Source organism: Xiphophorus hellerii, chromosome 16 (assembly GCF_003331165.1).
Source record: "Xiphophorus hellerii strain 12219 chromosome 16, Xiphophorus_hellerii-4.1, whole genome shotgun sequence".
Lineage (NCBI taxonomy): Eukaryota > Metazoa > Chordata > Actinopteri > Cyprinodontiformes > Poeciliidae > Xiphophorus > Xiphophorus hellerii.
Window position 1 is genome coordinate 18528292 of NC_045687.1, and position 6000 is coordinate 18534291.

Below are 6000 nucleotides of genomic sequence, written 5' to 3' on the forward strand. Positions count from 1 at the left end.
TTCAGATGTAATTAGGCTTACACACGTTTATACAAAGGAGTCCCACTCACTTTGAAATAATTAGGTAAGAAATGTGTACACAAATCTATTGCTTATTTTCACCAAAGGTTTCGGAGCGTTTTCACTGTAGCCATGGCACATATTGTAACAAGAAATATTCAGCTGGCTGGATTATTGTATCTAAGCTACATATTTGAAGATTTATCATAAAAAGCCATAAGAGTTCATTCAGTTTGTCAATAAAAATGAAAAAAAAATCAGATTTGACCTTTAATCTATTTCTCTGTTGCCTAATTGACCAGATTTCTCAGAAAATCCAAGAGTTTCTCGTCAGCAACCACTAACCGGCAACATTTTCTTGTGATCATCCAAAACGAGGATTCCACATCAGATAGGTTTATTTTGTGAAAGCACAGATCTGATTGCAGGTTGTCAGTGAATCATATCGCAAAGTGGCGCCTTTCTCCTCTCATCACATCCTCTCTCTCCCCATTCTCATGGCCTTCTTCCCATTCTCCCCACGCAGGAAGCGTTCGCCGAACGCTCCCATTCAAACGCCGAAAACATCCTTCAAAAGCTTTGAAGCCCGGCCTCCCTCTCAGCAGTTGTGGCTGAATGTGGGTTGCTTGGAAACAACCCAGAATCTGACACTTAATTGGGCCGCGCGTGCTCTCCTGTCCAACAGGCGGGACGACTCCCGGCGACTTTGTTGTGCAAAACCCAGGATAAGTAGACAAAGTGAATGTAAGATCACATCTGGCTCTCCGGAGGGAGATGCTGAAGGCTGACCAACGAAAGTCAAAGGGAGCTTTGTGGATTTGTACTTGTAGTTAGTTATACTGGCTCATGTGGTTGTTTATGTGGTGAGCGAGCGGTCGTTTGGTTTTGTTAAGAAAATGTGTGTTAAAACTTACAAGATTAGATTGGGATGTGTTTGAACGACCTCATGAAATTTCCTTCTCGTTGCAGAATTATGTTTTCCAGCTGCATTTTAGCCATTTTATAACACAATCATGTAACTATGTTACCTTCAGTTGTAATAAAATGCTGCATATATCAAATATGACTTAAAGGAGTTTTGACTTGGTAATTTAGCGCCTTGGAATTGGGGCTTTGTCTCGAAGAAACTCAAGACGTCATCGAAACATCGCTTCTCTATTAACCCTTTAGCAACATTTTTGTCAGCGTCGCACTAAGAAGTAGCTCGTATAATGAGCTATACGATAATAATGAGCGCCATTATTATTGTATAGACTATCGTATAGATGATAATGAGGATAATGAGCACCAGGTGTTTGCTAATTGCTACTGGCTAGTCTGAAGGAGCTCACACCAGAGGGCTGCTCTTTAAGAGTGAAGCTCAGAAACTGCAGCTCTGAGGTGGGGAGGAGCTTCGTCCTCGAAGGCGGGGCTGGGTCCCACCAAGCGTTTCGCACAGCTCAATACTCATACTCATCAAAATACTCATCAAAAACATACACTCCAGGTATGGTTTTGATGAGTATTTTTTCTTTATCAAAGGTAAATTTATATTTCCTCTCTCATCTACTCCTTTCTCCTGTTATTTATTCCCCATCACCTCTTTTTATTTTCTTTCCTTACACTGTGAGCTGCAGGAGCCGACGCCTTTGACTGCGCCGGCTCCTGCAGCTCAGGCGGCTGCCGCTGCACTCCCCGTATGGAGCGCCTTTAATAATTCATGATGGGAGAGAGGCGGAGGGGAGGAGGCCGGGACTGAGGTTTGGTAGATGGATATGGGGCCGGGAGCTAGAAGGGATGGAGAGAAACAGGTGACTGCTGCAGAAAGTACAAATGCAAACAAAGAAGACCAAACACAAACGGGGAGGAGATGGAAGCAAGATGGAGGGAGAGGGGGAATGTCGAGGGGAGAGCAACAGCTCACCCAACAACATGCTACTTGGAGACATATTTACTCAAAAACAACACATACAGCTGATGTAGAAAGCCAGGTGATTGTGTTTATACGACGCAGATGTGATATTTCTGTCCTGTCTGACTCCACAACCTAATGCTCTCATTCTCGTCCGCATCCATCTCAAAGTGACAGCTTGTGAGACAATCCGCTCTCACGTCTTTCCGCATGGGGGTGATCTGTCATTTGCTGCGACTTAAGTCTGAGGATCGCGGCAGCGCTGTGTGAGGAAGCGATTGTTGTCGCAATGAGAGGAAAACAAAAGGCGTGCAAGCTCAACGCGAATCATTCTAGACATGCTTTTGCTGTAACCGGTGTAATAGGTTTCAGAAGAAGTACAACACAATTCTGGCAAGTGTGTGTGGGTGTGTGTTTTAAACCCAGGGCTATGTAAAAGTATTTGTTTCATTATTTAAAAGTGTTCAAAAGTGTTCTGATGATGCATAGAGGCTGCTGGACAGGATGCGTGGTCGGCTGCGGACCAGTTGGCCAGATGGTGGAGTAAAAATGCGTGTGATGTGGTTTACAGTTGTCAAAACAATATTAATACCCAGCTGAAAAGTCATGACTGAGACTCAAGTTTAAAACTTTGGTATCATGGTAGGTACGTACCTAAATGCTAGGCTTATAGTTTCTGCAACATCAGGTGAAAAACTATGATTTTTTTTTTTTGGACTAGAGAAGAAATCAAAGAGAACCTTATTATTCTTTACAGAGTAACACTTCGAACTAGAAAAGACTTGATCTGATTACCATGAATCTTCTCTAAAGGATGGAACAAGTAATGATCAGATTGTAAGGGGGTTGTGTTCATGAAAAATTTCCTTTTTAAATGTTTTTGTACTTCTTTAAGGTCTTTTCTGCTTCTAGAAACAGCAAAGTGCTTTAAAACCCCTACAAAAGGCAGCTGTAGGGGTTTCACTGCCGTCTGGAAAACAAGCCATTTGAAAAACTTTTTGGTTATGACATTAGGAATCAACAGCCACTGAACCTCATCCAGCAACGCAAGCGAAGCTGCTCAGCTTTACAACGGCTGCTGGAAAAAAAAAGAAAAGAAAAGTGTTTTGTAGTTGACTTAACATCCAGGAACAGCCACTGTATCCTTGACGATGCTTTTTGCTACGTTTGGCGAGTTTTTAGAAAGGGTTCAAGGGAAAACTATTTAAAAATAGTTGTTATTGTGTGGCAGAAAAGCCACTGTCATTGTGTAGTGTTATTGTAAAATGCAAATCCAAATGCAACTATTATATTTAAAATTCTTGATCCTTTGACAAAGAAACGATGAGAAATGAAAGATTATGTGTCTTGTTATGATCAGCTTCAAACTATTGATTTTTCCAGAGCTTTACAGGCGCATCAAGATGGAGTTTCCTGAATTAAAAAACAGAGAGAGACTTTACAATCGAAAAAGCATGGTGGCGAGGAATTCTGTGCTTCTGATATTTCATCTGGCGTCGTTAACTGTGACTCAAAGAACTGATGCATCGCTACGAATTGTAGCAAACGTGATTCCTGGCTGATGAGTTTGACTGAGAGCTCGGCTACTTCCTGAAGGATCCGTTACTCATGCAACGAAACGAGACTGAAGATGTGGCTTGTGAATGTGTGCATAAATTCTCAAATGCAGAGCGGAGGGGAAAAAATAGTCCAGGAGAGTGAAGAGGAAGAGGGAAGGGACTCGTTTATAATCTCAGGCTTTCAGTTAAAAAAAAAAAAAAAAATGGCGGTGTCTCAAATCCATTTTGAACAGATGGCATTAAAAGCCTTTCGGAGGCCTCTAGTCTGAAGCTGACGAGGATACCTCACTCTGTGAGCGTTTTCATAATCTATTGATAAGCAAGGGCGGAGAAAGCAGCGACAGGACATGATTTAGTAACGTGACAGCGAGGTATTACAAAAAATCTCAGACTTATTGTAAGCCGGATGGGTGTCATCCCGAAAGCGGACATTCCCGGCTGCGACTCTGCCGCCACTCGGTCGTCTCCCTGAATTTTCCGGCTGCTGCCTCACATTATCACAAGCCACTCGTTTTTCTCACTCTCCCGCTCGTCGCTTCACACTCGTTCATCTTCACATGACCGTTTTGTTCTCTCGTCATTCTCCAACTTTATTGGAAATTCAACGCGGCGCGCACAAGTGAGAGAATAAATGTGTCCGAGGCAGACTGAAGTATTAATGGCCTTCCCCAAAACGCGGCGGATAATTTGATTGGGAGTGGGTGCGTCAGCATCGAGAGAGGATTCGCTTGAAAATGCCACAGTAAATATGAAAGAGCTCTTCTTTAGACGGGAATAACAAAACGCTGTTGAGGACAAAAACCTCCGGGTGGGAAACAAGAGGTGGGGAAGACAAAGGTCGGAGTGTTAGATCAGACTAAGACTGCCTTACGACATTAAAGATTTTGCAGAAAATTTATGCTTTTTTCAGGGTATTTCCTGAGGGATGCATTAAGCACAGTCCTCTTCCTATTGATAAGTTTCCTGCAATGTTTAGAATAAATATGGCGCTTAGTCACCTAATCAGGCAGGCAACCATGGTCATTTTTTATAAAACTTCTGGATCTGTGGCTGCCAGGTGCAAAATGAACAAAAAAAAACAGTGTAAGATTGATCCCAGCAGAGGAATTGTGCACACACCTCCAAATTGCGCATTTGCCGGTTGAATGGACCCGGACAAAACTCTATGTTTTGTCAGGTGGCAGTTTGAATGTATTTTTATGTGTCATTTTTAGCAGCCGGGAAATTGAAAGAGCAGGCGCTACAAACCGTGTAGGGAACATCTCTCTTAGAATAAACTACAGTGGGTTTAAGAGTGAAGCCCAAAAAAAACATACAGATTTTGTTTAAAGGTATGATTCCTAATGACTGCTGATACACTCGCATAAAATACTGATGGTGTTTCCTCCTCCAAAGCGCTTTTGATTACTGTATTGGAAATTACGAGGTAGATTAATAGTTACAGAAAAAAGGAGTCAATTTAGAGAAACTGACATCACTGCCTACCAAACGACCTAAACGTTAACATCAACATTCTCGTTCTTCCAAAAATATTTCTACGTATTTGAAGCTGTAAATGTCTACAAAGGGCCACAGAAAAATAAACGCGCTCTACATGTTCTGGCTTTCAAAAGCCAATAACATTGATTAGACAAGAAGACGCAAAGATGTTGCCTTAATCAGGATGTTTATCGTCTGGACTCTATAGTGAAAGGGTTCTAAAGACGATGAAATGAGGACGAACTAAACAGGAAAATGCAGCGATTTGTCAGACTTGAGCTTAATTAAGGACACTAGCGAGAGCTCACAGGAGCCTGGTAAACAAAGAACAAACACTGTAACAAATGAATTAATAAGGAACGGGGCTGCAGGCCAGAAAATCCAATAAGAGTCCAAACATAAATCCAGAGGGAAAAGCAAAGGATGTCGGCAGCAGCACGGCAATGATCTGCAGAGGAGAAAACCGGCTTCGTTCTCAGACGTGAAACCGAGACCAGGTGAAGAGAAGATAAGCCAACGAAACACGTTAATGGAGATGCTGTCAAAGATGGTGCTTTTCTGGTGCATTTGCTCCTCTTGTACACATGCAAACCGAGAAGCTGGAGGGAAGCAAAGAGATTTTTCCAAAATGGAGAATTTAGATCCAAAGTTTGGTTTGTCGTGTGTCTGTGTTAACTACACGTCCAAAATTATTCAGAATGATGACATAGGACGACCTATCATCTGCTGATCTAAAGGCCAAAAGTAATAGAGGTGTTTCGCTTTTTTTCTGAATCTGTTTCCATTAAACGTCAAATAGAGGGAGGGAAACTTAAATAGCTGAGAGAAAATGGTAAGAAATGTTAAAGACAAGCTATGATTGCTCTGGGAGAATTTTAGCCTAGCATGACTTTAGCCGTGCTCAAAATCTTCTAATTTGGAATCCTGATGCTGTCAGGTAGTTATCGCCTCCTGTTGGCAAAGATTAGGTATTGCAAAATTTTTGACTGGAATGCCACTTATTCATAAACAGAGAGAAAAAATATAACTGCTTCAAAAATACCAAAAAAAAACAAACCTCACCATCTTCCT